This window comes from Zootermopsis nevadensis, unplaced genomic scaffold, assembly GCF_977971745.1.
Source record: "Zootermopsis nevadensis isolate Lab colony 2312 unplaced genomic scaffold, Znev_1.0 Znev_ptg000004l, whole genome shotgun sequence".
NCBI lineage: Eukaryota > Metazoa > Arthropoda > Insecta > Blattodea > Termopsidae > Zootermopsis > Zootermopsis nevadensis.
In genome coordinates this window covers 6,961,151-6,982,977 of record NW_028259136.1, presented here as the reverse complement: position 1 = coordinate 6,982,977, position 21,827 = coordinate 6,961,151, and the positions used below count along the sequence as shown (strand labels likewise).

Genomic DNA, 21,827 nt, shown 5'->3' with positions numbered 1-21,827 from the left:
GAGCAACCAGGTTTTTCGTAAATTAAACGTGAAGGTAATTGTTGATTTTAAATCTTGCATTCGGGTAGTCTACGCAGGAGTAATTCACACATTTAATTTGATTTTATATTTTTAGCGTCAAATTCAGAACTGGAACGAGGTAAGTATTGTTTCAGTTCGTTTAACGTGAAACTGTGTTAATTTAGCTAAAATTAATCTGTTTTCCCAAATTTAGTGTGTTTCCCCCATTGTCTATTGTTGATCCTCGTTAATATTTCCTTAAATTAAGATAAATTTATGTGATAAGGATCCTCAGGGCTAGTGTCTACTAATGAATAAACCAAAGCCTTGAAGATGATTGTCATCTGGGTTGTTGCGCCGTGCGTCTGGTAGAAATTTATAGTGCACGGTTTGCTTATTGCCCTGATGATGGCGTCAGCAAGGACTTCTGAAACGTCAGGAGAATTCTACCAGACTACACGGCCCAACAAGCCAGCAGACAGCCATCTTTAGACTCACCGACGTGAAAACTTCAAATACTACAACCAATGTCTCACTAGTTCGTCAGTAATTACGCTAGATGGTAAAATGTTCTGTTTTTACAGTTGCTGAAAAAATTAAGCAGCTTTTAGAAATACTTGCAAGGAGATAAATTTGCGAAAGTAGAAGTGTTTACTGTAAACGGGCCTTTATCCGCCAGTGTATAGTAGGCGAGCTGGGAGCTGGTTTTATTACGTGTGTAGGTTTACAAGACTTTGACATTTGCTCTTAATATTATTAATCCCCTTATAAATAGTGAGTTGGCCGTTCTGCCCCCATACATCTGCGTTGACTACTAAAGTAAACAGCAACTTGACATGTTATTACCTAACATAACATAACTGAAATGTTTCATATGGATTCCCGTTCATGTTTTGCTCTTTGTCGTGTAAACACCTTTTTCTGTATCATAGAAACCTCTTCAGTCGACTACTAGAATTTTCTATAGAATTCGACTTGAACCTAGAGGGTTATCACAAGGGAAAGTAATTATTTGATTTTTAATTTAAAGATCCGAAGTTTTAATCTCGTTCACAGCTGAGGCTATACTGACAGTCTTTTTATAAGTCGGATCATCTCTGCGAAACGGTCTGCTCCACCATTCCCAGCAGGGCTCTGCCCCACCGGAGGAATTTGTACCGTCGAGTACACCGCCTGTCATGGTGGGACGCGCCCCACTGCGTGCACTTCACGAAGTAATACAGCGATTAATTCGCTTTTAAATTTACGGTACTCTTTAAATTTCACTCTGAGATGTGAGTTGGAATCATTCTAAATGTTAACACACACAAAAGTTATGAGTCTAAAATCAATAGACATTAAGTAGCTTTATCTTACGGAGTCTTCTTAAGATTTGAACTTCAAATAGGCTTAAAATTTAAATTTAGGAACTAACTCTTTAAATATTATTTAGATTGTATCAGGCTGCGAAGGGTTAAGTAGGAACTGAACGTGTGAAATTAAGAACCAAAATATGCTTCACGGACCACGTGGCTGTCGGCAGAATCCTTACAGCACGCTCGGGGGATTCCCCGGCTTCGTGTGGCCTTACCGTTACTTGCAGATTTGCCAGACAGTGCCGATATGAACTGCAGCGAAACTGAATGATTGATGATTGGTCGAGCGGTTGGTCGGACTAGTGGCGGGTCGGATCGATATCTCGTCGCGAACAATAGTGACCGCTCCTCTATTGCACCGGTCCTTGCCTTGTGAGAAAGGATCTTCATCGAGTGCGATGTTACAGTCAAGACATCCCTTGATCGAATTGAAGAGGTACATGTGGGCATGAGGAAAATCACGCAAAACATTTTGAAGTCTGTATTTTAGCATATCGGTGTGTGACCCGCGCACGTCCTCCTTTGTTCGCCGTGATGATATCTGGTGACACTGAACTGTCTGTCATTCTTCCACAGACTGCGATAGTTTCCTCCTCCTCTGGCCAAAGTAAGAAGATGCGATCGCTGATCGGTTTTTGTCTTTCGCCGCGTTAAACGAATCACATTATTTAAATTAAAAAATTACGACGAAAAACAACTGAATGTGAAGGTTAGGTTAGGTTAGGTTAGGTTAGGTTGGGTTGGGTTGGGTTGGGTTAGGTTAGGTTGGGTTAGGTTAGGTTGGGTTGGGTTGGGTTAGGTTAGGTTAGGTTAGGTTAGGTTAGGTTGGGTTAGGTTGGGTTGGGTTGGGTTGGGTTAGGTTAGGTTGGGTTAGGTTAGGTTGGGTTATGTTAGGTTAGGTTAGGTTGGGTTGGGTTAGGTTAGGTTGGGTTAGGTTAGGTTAGGTTAGGTTGGGTTAGGTTAGGTTGGGTTAGGTTAGGTTGGGTTGGGTTAGGTTAGGTTAGGTTAGATTATCGGTCTAAGTGCTGTCAACAGCACGTCGGAGGTAAATTAAAATTGCGAAGATTACTGTCTTCTGTCTTGTTTGCGTCGTTTAGTCTGGTGGAAGTATTCGCCCTGATGATGGAGTCAGCAAGGACCTCTGAAACGTCGGTAAACTTCTACCAGGCTACACGGCGCTGAAACCCAGAAGATATCCATCTTCAGACTCACCGCCGTGAAAACCTCAAATTCCACAAATTAAAATTGCCTTTACACGACTTTCTGCAGAGTTTGGAAGATGTGTGTGTGTCTGGCTGTGACGGGAACCAGTTGCAGTAACGCAGAGCACGTGCAAAGTTTTAGCTGGAAGTTAATGTCTGCCTATCGGGACACCCGGAATGTGGGTCGCCTCGTCGGGTATTGATCGTGTTCTTTGTCCGTGTCCCGCCCGGTACACGGACACAGCTTCCTTTCCAATCCCCACACCTGCACCGGATAACAGAAAGTTGATATTAACCCTCGAAGCCCGAATATGTATAAAATTTTAACCCTTTAGAGATCAGTGGTCACTAAATGCACTTCCTGCTTTAATATTTAGTAACTGCATTTTATCCATGTAGCGAATTTATGGATTTCAAATGGATCTCACAGGAAACATTGATTCTCTAGCATTAAGCAATTGATCCTTATAGTAGAAACTTGTTCTGTTTAATTTGAGGTAAGAACTGGATTTTCAGAAGATATTTCGATGAGCTTCGGACTTTAAAATCCTGCTTTGCATTGTATGCCTCTAATGCAGACCTCCCAATGCTAACACTAAAATTTTATTAGGCACCGTCCTCTCAAATTAAAACTCAAAATTCCGATCAGATGTAACAATAGTGGCGTGACTGAAAACAGTTAACATGAACGCGCCCATTTAAAACGCAGCCCCAACAACCACGTACTGTGGTAAAAACTTAAACCAGGAACGAGTCTATCGTCATGTAATAGACTTAGCCAACCTCCCCCCCCCCCCCCCCCCGTGACGCTCGAGTTAAGGTCATCCTGGTTGCTAGGCCGCTTGCGCAAAAGCTGTGTGCAGTTACGAACATCGCGTATTTGCGAGAAATTGTGTCCATTCTCGAACGTTACTTCGCATAGAACGTGTTTACTTCTGTCTGTGAGGCATTTAGCACGGCTTATCCTGGCAAAGGAAATGTCGAATGAGACAACAGGACCACAATTGAATAGCATTTCGGGCGGATGGATACTCGTCTTGTGGAAGGCTGTTGAAATTTTCGACGTCTGCTCTAATTCCTTTCGTAACAAATTAAAACTGAAGAGAACTCATCCTGTTTTATTGGCGTCACCAAGGATTACAAACACTGTTGTAGTTGTGGCTTGGGTTTAAATGGATTATCCTTTGTTTTGTGAAGTTATGCGAGGGAAAAGCATGGCACTTGATATTCAGAATTGATAAGGCTGACGTAATTACACGGCTTGTGCGCAGGGCATCAGCTGAATTACAGGTTTGATATCTGCCGAGCTGTAATAATGCATCTTATAAATGAGAACAAAGATTTCCAGGCTGAAGTCATAAAGCCTTTTCTTTATTGCACATATTTCTACCCATGCATATCTTGTTCTGTTAACGTGTTTAATCTAGTAATGAAATGGAATGTAGCTTGTGAGTTATCGTTCTGGGCTCCAGCGCATGTTATATTAATTACTACTTACAATTATTAACACGTTACAGGATATCATTACTGTAGTTAAGATATTTCGTATGTTTTGATACTTAGGCCTGGAGCCTGTAGAATGTAAATTTATGTGAAATCTGTCGTGAGCGTAGGAGTGCAGAAGCATTCGAAACTCGGCCTCCATCGTTTACGTCTCACATTTTAATTATCCTTTCATTTCTTGCTTGTAAAACTAATTTTTTTGAAAAAAAAAAAAAAGCTCTCGCTTTGTGTAGGCCGACATCTGAGTGGATTTATCGGTATCCGTTCGTCTCACATCAATCTGCAGTCTGATCCCTTTCGCCCAATAAATTCCACGAAAGACTCGACTTTTTATTATTATTTTTTTAATTTTTTTTTTTTTTGAAACTAGCCAGCGATTTTTTCGATAATCTCGTCCCAGGCGCTGTCAGTGGATTTGATATGCTCTTCGTATTTTACGGTATTCGCTGATACAAGGTATACATATATATTTGATCTCAATTAATTAATTTATTTATTTATTTATCGTGTTTAACGACACTCTCAGTAGCTCAGGCTATGTAACATTTAATAACAGAATGAATAATTAATGGAAAAATGCGAACGTGGCCTTATTTTAGGCACTATCCCCCCCCCCATTTGTCAGGAGGGACTGAGGAAACCAACGAAAGTTACAGTTAAGATAACCGGTCTCCGGACCAGTAATTTGCTGACTATCTGTTCCAACTCCTTGTAGGGGAGTGAGAAAGAAAATTTGTTCTAACCAGTGGGCGAGGCTGTCGTGTAAGCGCTCTCAAGTTTACACGTGATACGACTTAGAAGTGTTACCGATACCATTCTCGCGTATAATCACAGTAATAAAGGACGCAGTCACAGTAAATATTGCTAATAAATCCTGTGGCAGAATTCGGATGTGTGGGTAAGAGAAATAACACTCAAAATTTCTTTCATGAAGAAATTAATTGGTTGTTTTTCCTACAGTCACTTTACAAACTTCTGTCATTTATTCTGCTACGTAAAAAGGCATAAGGGAAAGGATATTCAGAATTAATATTTTAAATAGATGTAAAACTAGGTCTCTTACCCTCAGTGAAAGATACATATCGTTGAGGATGAGACAAGCGCCAACGAGAATATTTATATAAGAGAGAGATATTAACAAAAGGATGGGAAAAATTAAACCGTAGTGTACTCTTCCCTGAGTATTCGTAGGAATCAGGAAGTACGAGATGGGCAGGACATGTAAATCGCATGGAATTGAGGAGAAACTCATATGTGGTTTCTTTAGAAACACTTTGAAGGGAAGAGACCGTTTAAGAGTACTAGCCTTGGAGGGGCGGGTAATATTGAATGGATAGTAAAGAAATAGGTTACAAAGTTAAGGACTCGATTTGCCCACCGACTTCAGTGGAGCCAGTGGCTGGCTCTTGTAATCACGACAAAGCTCTCCCGGGTTCTCTGAAAGTTTTGTCCAACTGAGAAACTATCAGATCGTGTCGTGAAAGAGGGCTGTACTCCATGCATTTAGCGTCTTATGGGCATTAGGACGATAGTCTCTTCTAATACATAATGGGAATAGACCCTTCCGTGGTTTTACTCAGTCCCTTGCAACGAATTTCGGCGTACTAGCTTATGTTAGGAAACGACTGATTATTCTAGTATCTCCTTTCAACAGTACGCGATCTCAGCGACTGATTAATCGTTGTAAAATATTGGAATTAGTAAACGAATACGTGTAGTTACGTCGCTCTGTTGTGCACTGCGAAGGGCTGCATAGACCACTCTTGCTCACTTCCCGTTCCTAGCCACGTACTGAAAATCTCATATCGTTGCTCATCTGTTTCGTTGAACTGGGAACATTGCAACGGCACTCACCAAGCAAAAGGTTTCAGTACCTGCAAAATGGCGGACTTCATGAAGCGAGTACAGTGCATTATTCACGTCTCCATGGTAACACTTTGTAGGAAAAAAAAACAATAACACTGATGCGTTTCCGGCGACTTTATGCTACAGCGCGCGTAATGCGATGCTCTTTTTTTTTTTTGATTAAGCGTTCTGATTGAGGCGTATAAAATTTCTGCTTTCGACTTGAGAAAGAAGGTAAATTCACGTGCCTGATGTTTTTGGCACTGTGAATGCAACCAAATTTACAACGGCAACAATAACGACGCATTTGTGAACAAAAGTGTATTTTAATCGTGTTAATTGTTACCCTGATGTGTTCTAAACAAGTGTGTATATAAATAAATAAATATTTTATTATTATTTTATTTAGTGTTCTGTCTGACGACAGGTCCATATGAACAGGATCCTTCCATCCTTTTCTCGGACTGGGACCTGTTCATATACGTTCTTGGCAGATGATCCAGAAGTGGTTTGCCATTGCCTTCTTCTGTGTGTGAATGGAGTAATTGTTGGGATGCCACGGAGGAAAACTCCGTGTTGCCTAGACCACGGCCTTGCCCAACACAAGTTATAAATTCGGGCACCACCGGGAATCGAACCCGAGACCCCAGGATTACAAGGCCAGCGTTCTAACAATAATTTAAATATACATAAATTATCGTTAGAGCACTTTTAAGACAATGGTGCTAACATTTGATTTGTGTCGCTTTTACCGAAAGTAAATTTTCTCGCCGTTTTCGTTCGGCGATGATTCCGTCCTCCGATTTCCGGTTGTCATCACAACGCCATCGTCATTTCTGTGAAAACAAAAGAGAGAGGCGCTGTCTTGCATATGTTTGCTGTGGCGCGTTTCCGATGCTCTGGCAGGCTTGGAAATGGCTGTAGTAGTAGTAGTGGTAATATCTCCGAAGCCGTATGTTACGATCGTCACCACATTTCCACAAATAGACTCCATATCCACGATAAACAGTTTCGTCTGAATTAACACACTGTTTGTCATTTGCTCGCCGATAGTAAGGCAGGGAAACTGAATTGTTTATTAACTGTATTTTGCGTGACGTGGTGACGAATCACTCCAGATTATGAGCGGGCAGGAAGAATGATAAGTCTCTGTAACTGGAGGCATTTGCTTAAACACGAAATGGCCGCGTAGAGCTCTGCTGTTGGCATTTCTAGATCTCTTAAATCTTTCACTTTTATGGCTGTGTCGTAACTAAGTCATGCCGTGTAATACAGAGTGGTTCAAAAGTCCCTGTTGACTTGTGTGAGGAAAGTGTTTTTAGTGGGGAGTGATTCAGAAATCCCTGTGCAGATACACGCAAGTGACTTATGTGAGACACATACAAGAATTTTGAATCACTTCCCACTTCAAATATTTGTTCTTACAGGGGAATAGGTATTTATGAATCACTCTGTATAATGCACGGTGCTGTTCTGTCGTGTAAGTTACAGCCTCAAGTTTCACCACAAGAAACAGCTGTTTTAGGTGCAATTTCGCCTGTTTTTATATATGCATGCCCTCTGTTTAAAAATAGCCCATATTTCATTTCTAGTTCCCATAACTTTTTTCCTCGAGGGAGATTTGGCTTTGTTCGTAAACTACTAATTGTGGGGAGGTGATATTTAGGTTTAAGAAACTTAAGATCCGCCGTTAAATTTATCCACTTCTAAGTTTCGTTCTAAGATTGTGGAACAATATTTTGTTGCAGGTCCAAAATTCCTTTTCTTCTTTCAATAAAGTACATTAGGATAAAGACATTTTGGAAGCTTCTGGGCTCGAACTAAAACCACTTTGGGAATATTTATTAAGATTTTAATAACGGTGGTCTAGCGGTTAGAACGCTGGCCTTGTAATCCTGGGGTCTCGGGTTCGATTCCCGGCGGTGCCCGAATTTATAACTTGTGTTGGGCAAGGCTGTGGTCTAGGCAACACGGAGTTTTCCTCCGGGGGTTCCCCGGTTTCTCCGTGGCATCCATTCACACACAGAAGAAGGCAATGGCAAACCACTTCTGGATCATCTGCCAAGAACGTATATGAACAGGTCCCAGTCCGAGAAAAGGATGGAAGGATCCTGTTCATATGGACCTGTCGTCAGACAGAACACTAAATAAATAAAAATGCATTTATAAATGTAATGCCACAAGTATTTCTTCACCGTCTATCTGATTGCAAGATATGAAACGATGAAAGTAAATCAAGGAGACTTTGGTGGACCTGCGTTGCTTTTTGCACTACAAAGAGCCTATTAATGGTTTGTAGCGACGGGACGAAAGTAAAAGGAAACACTGAACAAAACGAAGTTCATAAATAAGAGCAAGATAAATTTTCCCTGTAACCCTCTTACAACATCGTCTGTAGGAATTACTAGTTTTTGAAGTTAAATTGCTCGCTTTCTAGTCAAATGGACGAGATGTGAGGTTACGTTTGCTTGCGCTCTACTCGGAGTATAATCTAATAAAGATGCATTAGTCTGCTATAAACGTTGATCTTGTGTCTAGAAGGAAGTGCTGGTACAATTAGTGTTCCTAGATCCTTATCGAATTTGTCTGTACTTCACGGTATCTTCATGCTCGTGTTTATACAGGTCCATGCCATTACTTCTGTCCACAGGTTTGTCCCTCCAACACTTATTATTATTATTTAGTGTTCTGTTTGACGACAGGTCCATATGAACAGGATCCTTCCATCCTTTTCTCGGACTGGGACCTGTTCATATACGTTCTTGGCAGATGATCCAGAAGTGGTTTGCCATTGCCTTCTTCTGTGTGTGAATGGAGTAATTGTTGGGATGCCACGGAAGAAAACTCCGTGTTGCCTAGACCACGGCCTTGCCCAACACAAGTTATAAATTCGGGCACCGCCGGGAATCGAACCCGAGATCCCAAGGATTACAAGGCCAGCGTTCTAACAGCTGGACCACCTCATCTTATTATTATTTAGTGTTCTGTCTGACGACAGGTCCATATGAACAGGATCCTTCCATCCTTTTCTCGGACTGGGACCTGTTCATATACGTTCTTGGCAGATGATCCAGAAGTGGTTTGCCATTGCCTTCTTCTGTGTGTGAATGGAGTAATTGTTGGGATGCCACGGATAAACCGGGGAAGCCCCTGGAGGAAAACTCCACGGCCTTGCCCAACACAAGTTATAAATCTGAGCACCACCGGGAATTGAACCCGGGACCCCAGACCACCGTGGTGGCTTCCAACATTTAGGATTAGTAAAAGAAACATCCTTGCAGTGTATAACTATCTTATCGTGCCAGCATTCTCTGGTCATTTCAATGCCGCATTTAATGCAAAATTGCAAAGAACCCGTTCGATTCTACGTCTTTCAAACTACATCTATGCTCTTATTGTTATCGATTTTTGTTTCTTGCGCAATTATGTGAGTTGTCATTACTGATATAATATTTATTTATTTATTTATTTATTTGCAGGTATGCCCCAGACATCTTGATCCAGTGATATGCGGTGCTTGGTAAGAGACTTCCGTCTACTGTATGTAAATCTAAACAGTCTAAGATGCCTTGTCTTCTGGTTTGGTGTGCCATGTAATCTGGTAGAATTTCACCGACGTTTCAGAGGTGCTTCCTTCTTCGGAATCACCGCCGTGAAAACCCCGAATCCTAAACAGAGAAAAGTTCGTTTTTCATTTGTTTTCACTCTCGAGTCCTCGATGTATCGACCTATTAATAAGAGAATTGTAAAAATGAATATGGAGAAGGGAAACAGGCCGCGAAAAAGTATTTTTACGTTAATTAATGTGTAATGAAGCTATAAATGTTTCTGTCTGTGAATCAGTACAGGACATTAATCTGGTCAAAGCTGTAATTACTATCTGTGTTTTAATTTCAATCAAGAACTGAGCCCGTCCCTTCACGTCATTAGATTGATTCTGCCACAAACTGAAGGGCGAACAAATTAATCGAATTTCGATTCATTTGATAAATTTGAATTGATTGCACTCCGCGTGGCAGTGCGCTTGCAACGAACGCGCGAGTTTTGAACATGGCTGTCGTCTTGGGTGTGGCGCCATGCGGTCTGGTAGAAGTTTCAGGGGTACTTGCTGCCTCTTTCGTCAGGACAGAAGATAATCACATTCAACAGCGTTTCTGTTTGGAACGTCGGAAAGGGAGATGGCCCTCGGGGGAACCTAGGTTTAGGTGGGAGGATAATATTAAAATGGATATTAGGAAACTAGGATTGGATTCGTTTGGCTCACAGTATGGAGTAGTGAAGGGCTAACATTCGGAGTCCATAAAGGGCTGATACGTTAACTGGCTGAGCGTACCGTTAAGAGTCTTAAGTAATACTCTGCTCCACGAAGTTGCTTTAGTCAGTTACTGTGTGGTGGCTGACGGGCTGCATCCGGCCCCTCGTCATTTTAACTAACTCCATGGGGCAGAGTCTCCCTTGAGATGCTGATATCCGATCAGCCTCTTAGATTTTCCGCCGGAAGTTTCATTACCGTATTCACAGAATTCTGCTACAGGTATTTATCATTTATTTATTTTGGTATCTAGTTTAATGTTATCCTTCCTTCTACACATAGGTTTCCCAAATGGCTTATTCCCTATAGGTTTTCTGACTGTACACATTCTCTCCTTTTTTTCATGTTATGTGCTCCTTTATCCTGATCCTTGTAACTTCATCTCTCGCTGGGTTAAAATATTTTGCCTGTCGTTATTTCATCAAATTTGATTTCAACCAAAGTTCGTAACTGCGAATTGGACTCGATCATTTCTAGATAGGGCACTGTGGTGGCATCTCGTGAATATTCTATTAAGATGAGTAAGTAAGCGGCCATTAGCATCTCCAGAAGAATCCTGTTGCGTGGTTTTGGTGATGATTATCGTTGTCATTAAACACTGACTGAATTGAGCCAGTAGATTGAGATGTATTTTAGACCGTCAAATGTTCTTGCACAAGTCTGCACTGTCTTTGTCGTGTTTCAAGTGGGTTTATGCCCTCTCGTAATTTTATTTTCATCGCATGAGCACTCTTGTCAGGCTGAAGATGTCTTCTCTCTGCGATGATAACATCAGATAAGGGCTCTCGTGTTCCTCTACACTGCGGAAGAACACCTCAAGTCACATCGGATGTTCAGACCTTAATAAAATCTCAGGTCATCAGTGTCAGCTGTTGGAATCTCGTGACTTATCAGGGACCTCTTATGCACTTACACACAGTGAGTTTTGTCGCAAAATAGCACACCGTTGTTCCACGCATGATGGCCTGCAAAAGCCGAGTAGTGTAATTGGAAAACTTTTCACATTTTGACAGGTCTATTTTGTCTCTTCGAGAGAGTTTTTTGTCTGGCAGATAGAGGAAAAATTGAAATGTCTGTAAATACATTCTTACACATATTTCTTCAGTTCAGGATCTATATCATACTTTAAATTCGATTATGTAAAGAAAGCAAGATGTCTGATGTTTTATTTTCTGTGTGAGAATGATCTATGAAGGCAGTAGATTTTACCCTTAAGAAAAGTGTCTTTGTAGAGGCGCCAAGCAAGGCGCCGCTATTCCTTGCAGTTTCAGTAATCAGGAATTAAATGGCAGGGAAATTAAAAAAATAAAAATGTGGGACTCCAAATTGGTACTCTTAACCAAGTGTTATTACGATGATCAGATCAAGAAAGGTAAGATCGGGCGGGCATGTAGCACGCACGAGGTAGATGGTATTGCACAAACATTTTTGGTTAGTGTGCCTGAAGCGAAGAGCCACTCGGAAAACGAAGGTATAGATTGGAGGATAATATTAAAATGGATCTTACGGGAATAGGATTGGACGTTGTGGACTGGATTTGTCTGGCTCAGGATAGGAAACTTCAACAGACTCCTGTGAACACGGTGTTGAATCTTTAATTTCAATTAAACGTAGAGAATTTCTGAGGTAGCTTAGCGCACTGTTAGCCACTCAAGATATGGAATAAGTTACTTAGTGTATCGTAGGAACACGTCGCACCTTCGGGACTTGGGTTTAGAGTTTCGCAAATTTTGTGGCGAGCCTCAGAGTAAAGACGAGCTGACAGAGACACATCGACCCGTCAGGAAGGAAACAAACGAGCCATAGTAATTAGACTTGCAGATGTTTCATATTAAAGACCACACTGCAGTATGATGACGCTCTCGGCCCTACGTGTGTGCGCTGCAGCACTGGGCTAGGTTACAGCGAATACATAACACGTTTCACCGCGTTCTGCAAGAAGGCCGATGCACCACAAGCAGATGGAAATGCGATAATAACTTGTCACGTCGGAGACATTCAAAACTATAGGACGTGACACAGTCATCGCAGAATGTTACCATTCCTTCAGGTCTGAGTTGTACACCCCTGTCAACGGCCACTTTTTTCGTTTTTGAAAATGTCACACAATGTTCTATAAATGTCCTCAAAACCACACAATTCTAATGACAGAAATCGATACGCCACTTTCATTTGTTTGCTTCTCCATGGTAACCCGGGATAAGCACTAACTTCGTGTCCGCACGCTCCTAAACACAGGAACACAGAAACCGCGAGGCCCGCTGTGTTCTCCAGCTGTGTTTGCTCGTTTCATTCATTCATGTTTCCATTTTCGTGAGAGAATGTCCCTCGTTCCCGGGAGACTTGGCGCTGAATTATTTCGACAGGAATTAGCGTACCCCAGACGGACAATGGCAGACAGAGGTCGAGGATGTTGGTATTACCGTAAACATTTTCAATTATTTATCAGATTATGCGCAGCTGGGACAAACAATAGGAGATATTGTCTGAATCACTACACATCTCTCCTTGTTGACATATCGGAGTACTACACAACTACGTTCATTGCACGAATATTCCATTATACAAATCATTTGTTAGCAAAAGGCGGACATTAATGAGATTAAAAATACAACATCGCTTATTCGTAAAATATCCTCACTCATTTAAATCCTTTCATGAAATGTCAGTAGATGATACGGCAGTAGAATGAATAATGTACAAGTCTCTACTGATCACAGTTACGTCTTTCTTTATCCACCTCAGAAGGACTAGATAGGCCTACTAACCCTGAATATGGAGGCGGTGTGTTCCTCCGAAACGTTCGTGTCTGTTTACTGCGCTGAATACCATCATCGACATATCAACGTCTGCTTCAGTCCGGGTTTATTTATTTCGCTTAGCCAAATAAACAGATGTAATGTCTCATGCTTAAATTAGTCTATGAATCTCAAGCGTGGATGAATGTGACTTTGTTAATACAATTAATAGCCTACAGTATTTACGTTGCTGTATGTTAATCATACGTCGTTAAACAGTTATATGTCGTGTGGTTGTAGGTTACATGACTTGAGACGGATCGATGCCAAATTGATTCGTTTCTGAGAAATTTCAGTCTTTTCATAGCGTCGAACATTCAGATCCGCCCCCGGGTTGATAAAACGAGGTAGTTACTCGTCGGTCACGCAGCGCTGTGCTAGCTTTTCGAATCTTTCTTTACTTTTATGTAAAGGATCGACTGTAAAGATGCGCTTTTTACGTGTCGGATAATGCATACAAAGTTTTGATAGAGAGACATCTTATAAGACCACGAAGGAGATGGGAGATTAACATTAAAATAGGAAACAAGATTGTTGTGAGAGTGAGAAGTGGATGGAACTGGCTCAAGATGAAGTTCAGTGGCGAATTTTTGTATTGTAGTGTCTGATGTTAGAGTTCTACCAGCAGAGGGTTACAGAGAAGTGAATTTTACTTTCAATCTGTATAAACATACCTTAAAATTTGCATATTTATCGGCTTTGAAATGCACAGGATTTAACGGTCGTACATTAAATCGCAAATGTCACAACCACCTACGAGACTTGCGTACCATCTTACCGATCTCATCGTACCATGAAATTCTGTGCATTTTAAAAGCCGTTAAATACGCAAATTTTAAGATATATTTTTTTCCCTAGATGCACAGGGACACGTGTACATTACAAAACCTGTCTTTCTTTATAAAACAAGAAAGTTGTATAACAAGGAACATGGAAATCATTACTCATTTCGTGAGCTATTACTACATGGCATGCGATGGGACATTAATTGATTCAGAGTAACTCAGCGATGTTGCGTTTCATGTATCTTGTCGCAGTAATCTAAAATGCAAAACGTCGTAATGCGAACCAAAGAGCTAATGGCTCCTCTTACATCCTCAACACAGAGTCAATGTAATACGTTCATTAAAAGAAAATGCATAGTTTCTTCACCGGTGCTTTGCACTTCCTTATAATCCGAAACAAGTTCCAGACAAGAGTCTTTATTTCCTTGTTTCTCGAGTTATAGAAACATTATCTATCTTGCTTTGTTTTTAATTATTCATGTCTTTATTGCAATTATTTTGTTAAATTTTTTATTTTGATTTCCGGTTTCTAATTCCGTATACATATTTTATTCATCTCTTCAACTCTTCCCTCTCAAACTTCTGTTACATTCCTCCCAATTACATTATTCCATTACCAACTTTTTTATTATGTTGTCCTCCGTCTAATTCTGCTCAACTTCTCCTCCGAGGCGCTTGAAGAAGTTACTTTATCATGGCGGACAAGTAACCTGACATCCTGCTGTCTCGAGAGTTCTCGTCCCGTAGAATCGATATTAAGTAAAAGCTTCTGCTCCGATACGTGTCCATATGACGTTCACCAAACAACCTAAGCGAAATTTCTTGACTGTCCATCAGTTGCTTCAATGTAAATTGATTTGACCTAAGTCACTCTCAGGTTTCAGCTGATGACCGATATGTAACGTTCCGCTCAACGTAGCAGACCAAAGTTTGTTCAGTCTACTGACATCTCTTGTCCAGTGGTTTGTATCTTGTAAATAAAGTAATTAGATAATTAACGCGATGACCTGGAAAGCTCAGTCAATACCGACCGTCCGACCTGGGATCAATCCCGGACAGAGGCAGGGTTTTTTATGTTCATCACCGCTGCATCCAGACTGGACCCTAGGGCTCGCCCCACCTCCGCCTGCACTCTGGTGGGCACTGGACTTAACCCCCCCCCCCCCGAAGCTGAAGCTCGACCAAGTAATAGTTAAGGATTCAGTCCGTACCGAAAAGAAAACACTACACTTCACCGTTACAAATATCAATTGATTAACGCAGCTGTTTAGAGTGAGAATCATTTGAAAACAAATCATTAATACAAGTTGGAGAGTTATTGATTGTTTAAGAAGGTAGGGAATATTTACCACTGGACTTTGACAATTGAAAGGGGCGGGCCACTCACCTCCATCTAGTGCCGAAGTTAAAAATTCCTGAAGATTCACCTCTGCTACTCCACACGTCTTCATGGCGTTGATGCCTACGTACAAGGGAAGAATTTTTCCTCTTACTCTAGTTAATTAAACCCAAGGGACAGAGTTATTCTAGAGAAGTTAGTTGTTGCTCAGGCAAAAAATAAATCCCCACGTTGTGAAGATCCCAAATTTCGTAAGACTTGAGGTTCTCACAGCGGTGAGTATGAAGATATCCGTCTTCTGGGTTATTGCTGCCTCCGTCGATGACGGAGGCAGTATGACCTCTGAAACGTTGGTTAACATCGACCAGACTACACAGCGCAATAACCCAGAAGACGGATATCTTCATACTCTGATGACGGAGGCAGTATGACCTCTGAAACGTTGGTTAACATCGACCAGACTACACAGCGCAATAACCCAGAAGACGGATATCTTCATCCCAAATTTCCATTGCCGCGTTCACAAGATCCCAATGCAGGACACTGTTTTGTGACGAATGTAGCCCATGGAGCCAACACCCTGGTTCTGCGGTACAGTATCGTTATCCTTTCTATGTCTACGTGCCTTCTCTTGGTAATTCACGGTTTGTAATGCAGTTGAATTAATTTGCGAATTCAATTTAGTGTGACGCAGGCCGGCAGTGTTAAATAAGTTGGACAGCCCCGACTACTCTCGCTTCCAGCAATTTGTCATGTCGATCGATGACGGATTGCAAGGAGAGTCCATTGCAGTTACCATTAAAGGCACAACGTCTGTCTGCACTTCATGCCGGCTCATGTATAAATACCCCACTGAGCCATCTTTGTGGGCCAAAGCCCCATCGATGTCAGAGTCGCAGTTATTATGTTAAGAACTCTCAATGATTTTTATGCAAAGTTAATATCAGTTGTTAGTATTTTTGTTTCCTTTTGGGGAGGTCTTGGTTTTCAATCCCGGTCCGTAAATCGACTATCCTGAGAGATTCGTTGTTTTCCTCAGTTACTATTTTCATTAATAAATATTTATTCAGTAAAACCCATGTGTTTCAGGCTAGAGCATCTGAAATTGAGACTGGAATAATTATTTAAACCGTTCTAGCAAGGGAGTTTGCCCTAAATGTTATCCCGACTTGTGTCTCTAATACAATTAGACGTATAGAATGCGCGTTGGTCAGTGACGTAGAAGAAGAGGATGCAATCCGTGAAAGATGAGACGCCGTGGACAAGCTGCTCCCATAGTTGAAGTGATCTGAAACCCTTGGGACCAAGCGGTTTGTTTTCAACGAAGAGGATTCTGCCTGCTCTCGCGTGATCGTGTTTGTGGATTCCCAGGATTTGTGCTGACATGAAGGGGATTCCCGTGGGGCCGAGTTTGAGCGATGCGAAATTGACAGTTCCAGTTGCGGGTGGTCTTTCTGCCTGTTTGTGTGTCGGTTTGCCTATCTGAGGCGTCTGAGCTGAAAGCTGAGACCTCACGCTCGTTAGATATCGGCGATAACTTAGCTGGAGAGAAATTTTGCTATCTCCGTACAAGTTCGCAGATCACGATTGCTAACTCAGTGATTAAAAATAATGAAATGTACTTGATAAAGGAGCAGAAATTTAAGTGTTAGGTTTATGTATTACTGCCAGTTACATCATAAACTTATTGCCTTAGCATTCTTATGTAAAAATGTTTGTATTTTGTTACGAATCCATTGCAGTAACAAACGTTGCTGAGTATTACTACTTATTCCATTTAAACACAACTTTAGTTGAATAAAACAACAAATAATTATGACATTTTAGTTTTCACCGTTCGCCCGATTAATCGTTTTGATACGAAGCTTTTTAGAGGAGAGGATTTCTTTTATTTGGAGGTGAATTCACTTTGCTGGATATTGTGAAATGTTGGTTTAAAGAGTCTGTCGTGACAAGAGAGATTTTATTTTGCCAAATTTTTTGTTGCCCTAAAAACGTAAGGAAAAGACAACCGACATATCTCGTTCATAGCCTAGAACTTGTTAATGACAAAACATAAATATAAAGACGTGACATTTTATGCTATAAATTGGCCTGAGAGAAGTGGATGTGTCTTCTGCGAGTTATTTTCTTTCAAAATCCACAAAATATCTCCGGTGGGGTCGTTGGAAGTAAGATTCACGGCAGTCTCTCGTGAAGTGACGTCACACATTCCGCAGTGACGTCATACAAACACCGACCGGTCGATCGCTGGAGATACACGGCACATCCCCCATGTAACATTAAAAATGTGTCATGTCCGGCCACAATCCACGCGACTGCCCTCACGTGTTAAGCAATGTTAAGGTAGTTAACTTGATCGTTCTGCTGCTAAAACCACAATATACACTCCGCAGAATATTGCGCTTAATGTGACGAAGGGTTGGAGACTTGTCATATCATGAGTTCGAACCTTGCTGTGTTATTTAATCGAGTCCTCGGAATCAGAGAGGCAAAAGACGTCCCGCGAGATTTCAGTTTCTCGCGATAGTGAGTACGAAGATGAGTCTTCCGGGATGTTGCGCCATGTAGTCTAGTAGAAACTTACCGACGTTTCAGAGGAGCTTACTGTCTTCATAATCAGGGCTATGGGTACTATGGGTAAGCCGTTCGCAGCCCTGATGATGGAGGCAGTAAGCATCTATGAAACGTCGGCCATTTTATACAATACTTCACGGGACAACATACCAGAAGACATTCATCTCCAGAAGAGAAAGGATCCCACATTTTCCAGCCTGCCTTCACCAGTTCGTCGAGCGGACTCTCTCTGAGAACTTCCAGGGCTGGAAAATTGTCATCCCCCACCTCCGAGTAGCAAAAGCAGCGCCTCTGTCCTCCTCATCCACTCTCTTTATCAACCCCGTGTATGTAACATCATTGCGTTTTCCGTGTCGACGGAATTCACGGAACAGTCCTCCTTATGGCTTCTTTTTCCACTCAATTTAAAGTCATAAAATGAAAGCCCCTCCAGTGAACGTCGCCAAATTGCTTATCTTTCCAACGACGAAATAAGGTCGGTCAGAGCATCAAAATCCCTCTGCCGGTGTCTGAAGTTACCCAGGACAATGGAGCGAAGCCCGATAACAACCCCACCTGTAAAAAACTTGTCTTCTCACTTCTCTTCATGATGTCTTTTTACACGTTCTCGTCTTCAAATTTATGTTCTTCTCGTTTCATACAATTCTATTCCAGCTGTGTTTAAAGAAAGACTTACAGTATACTAGGGGGGGGGGGGGGGGGGGCAAAATGCAATTTCCCGCAATTACATCTGAATTTGTTGAGTAGTTCTGCATACGTACGTAGTCTTTTCATATTCAATTTTCATTAATAGTATTGAAACCTTTACTTCACAGTCCAATATACACAACATTGGCATCACTACGAAATACAATCATATTAGTGACTTGTGACACAACAACGGATGAAGATACAATATGAAGGACGAGAACATGATAAAAAAAATGAAAACTAAAAATCATTAAAAATCAGCAATTCAGTTAAAACGTTTATAATATAACACCTGATGACGGCTATATATAGCCGAAACATGTCGTAAATGTTCCACATGTAAATCGAGTACTCGATACGGAACGTAAAATGATATTTTAATCTTTTAATTATCTTATATTGTGATTGACGGCCAATTTTAATATATTTTTAATACTATTTAAATAAATCACAATATGACGCACCTACAATATCTTATTTCATAAGATAGTATAATTGCGTCATATTGTGAATCAAATATTAAATTAATTATTCGGTTTTGTCCGTCTAATCACAATTATATTTAAAATTTACAAATAAGATAATTAAAATATCATTTTATGTTCCACATCGAATAAAAATGTTCCAAATGTAAATCGATTATTCGATGTGGAACATAAAATGATATTTCAATTATATTATTTGTAAATTTTAAATATAATTGTGATTAGACGGACAAAACCGAATAATTAATTTAGTAGTCTTTTCATATAATTGACATAATTCGGGTGGATTCTGTTTCGTGTTAGACCCCTTTTTTGTCTAGAGTACTGACATGTAAGAGCGAAACCTTTAAACGTATGAGGTCTGCTTGTCTCTTAAATCACGTGACATGTTTACTGATTTACAACCTTACATCCAAAGCATAATCGACTTTATTTACGGACTTAATTTTATCTAATTTCTGTCTGATCTTAAAGGAAAAACAATATATATATACAGTGTCAGTATCTATTGAATCTTCGATTATCTAACGCTCATTTTTAAACTTTTCGTCTTAGAGACTACAGATTCGAATTGGAAGATAGTGTAAACTGAAATGATGAACTGTTAAGAATGTGGAAAGAAATAGCAGTGGCCTAATATCGCAGAATTTAAGGGTTTGAGGAAAATCACTGACCGATCTGGAGACAAATCTCTGACGTGTGCTAATTATCCTCGCTAATATTACATAATTATTATTGTCATTGGCTCTAGAGTCCTTGAAGGACCTTGGCCTCCTCTCACATGGGAGGTTTCTTAATCTTTTTAAACATTTGGTAGGACTCCTTGGACGACGAGTGATCAGCCCGTCCCAAGGCCTCTACTACCTGTCCAGGACAACATTATACAGCCATGCCTTGAGTGGGTTTCGAATCCAGGCCCCAGACCTCGCGGCCGCTGTGGCCGGCTTAATAATGCATAATGGCGACATTAAAGTCTCGTTAGGGCGCGTTATTAAATTACAGAGTCATTATATAGTCAGTTGAGGAAACGTTCTGCGTTCATATCTTGTTCTGATTTCTCTGTGCTAGTCGCAGCGCTTAGTGTTTGTTGTAGTGTTAGGAACGTTTATGACTTTTCATGAATATCATTAGGGCCAAGTAATTTCAGTGTTCTGTAAAACGCAATAAAATCATGTTTTTTATTTATTTTTCCTTTCTTTATTCTTATCTTTTCCTCGTGCATTCAAGTAATCTTAACCTCTAGAGAAGCAAATTATCAAAGTGATATATGACATAACTGCGAGGAACAGAATATTCATTGTTATTGAGATTGTTGTGCTGTGAAAATTTGTCATTGTTTTTGAGATTGTTGTGCTGTGAAAATTTGTCATTGTTATTGAGATTGTTGTGCTGTGAAAATTTGTCATTGTTTTTGAGGTTGTTGTGCTGTGAAAATTTGTCATTGTTTTTGAGATTGTTGTGCTGTGAAAATTTGTCATTGTTATTGAGATTGTTGTGCTGTGAAAATTTGTCATTGTTTTTGAGGTTGTTGTGCTGTGAAAATTTGTCATTGTTTTTGAGATTGTTGTGCTGTGAAAATTTGTCATTGTTTTTGAGATTGTTCTGCTGTGAAAATTTGTCATTGTTATTGAGATTATTGTGCTGTGAAAATTTGTGATTGTTTTTGAGGTCGTTGTGCTGTGTCAGTTTGTTTCTAAAATTCTTTGCAATGGTGTTGTTGTTTGTTTCCCTCATTGCTGTGTACATAGGAAGTGACGCAATTAGCAGGAGTCTGTCATTTGATCAAGAAGCAGAATTCTCAAGCTCGCCCTCTTTCAAGACAATAAAACTGGCTGACCTCTTTGTAGGAAATATTCATGAGTCGTTCTACGTTAAATAATTAGAGCGACCCACTCCTCCAGATGGGGGACGAGAATAAAATGAGAATTGGACTGAGTGCAAGAGTGGCATTTCGAGGACTAACTTCTCTGCACTCATCAACTACATACGTAATTCCCCTTATTCACCTACGTTTTGCGTTTATATTCTGCGTTACTTTTTATAGCCTCTATTATGTCATACTGTGATAGCAGTATGAAAACACGGTGGTGAAAATGACCAGGCTCCTCAAAATGTAATTTTCTCAATTAGCCTATCACTTTCTACAACATAGGTTCAAATATTCTCCTTAGAATCACGTTTTCAAACACCTTCAGTCATTAGGGTGTCAGACCTTGAATAACACTCATATAATTTAACGTATCACTTACAAATAAGACTTCGCGCATTATAGTCTCTAAATAGTATCTAAATAGAGCGAGGTATAAAAACGATTCTGAACTGAGTCGTGGCAAGCATTGTCCGAATTTAGTATTTACTCTCGAAATTCTGATTTCTTGCCTTCTTACCCACGTATTTTAACTCTCCCAGATTGTCGCCAGATTTATTGGATATTATCGGCGTAGTTATTACGTAATTAGGGTATGACGTTATCTAAGCAGCCACTGTGCATCTACTTTGACTGTTTTATTATCGCCAGGTGACCGAAGGGACAGAGTTTTGACACTTAAAATCCTTGTGATGTTCCAGGTCCTGGCATGCAGATGGCGTCGCCTCTCGCCTCATCTCACTAGGCCACACCTGGACTTCAGCACTCCGTAAAGGTAAACTAATTAAAGTAATAAAGTACAGTGACTGTAATTTAGATTGCTGTAGCAAAATGGTTCTACTGTAAAGAACGTGCAGAGACAAAGAGTGAAGGAGATTATTTTGTTACAAAATAAAATTCTCGTTTCGTGTCTCATGAGATGTGGCGTAAAGTCGTCCTTGACACAAAATTTCTCGGGTGATAAAGAAAGTTTTCGTCTTTTATGGGAGCCGAAAGTTTAACGTCGGTCGAAAGCATTCGGCCAAATCTGAGGTCTCATGTATCGACATGACAGGACAGTTTATTTCTG

At 40.6% G+C, this 21,827-nt stretch overlaps 1 protein-coding gene across 2 annotated transcripts in view; it reads left to right on the top strand.

Annotated features, from left to right (window-relative positions):
* Positions 1-21,513, top strand: part of LOC110841318 (fatty acid synthase) — an 83,048-nt gene extending 61,535 nt beyond the window's left edge. For both annotated transcript variants that reach the window (XM_022086761.2, XM_022086762.2), the window contains exons 36-37: positions 9,385-9,425; positions 21,460-21,513. The gene's annotated coding sequence lies outside the window, so the exon portion shown is untranslated. The remainder of the gene's footprint in view (positions 1-9,384; positions 9,426-21,459) is intronic.
* The last annotated feature ends 314 nt before the right edge of the window (positions 21,514-21,827 follow it).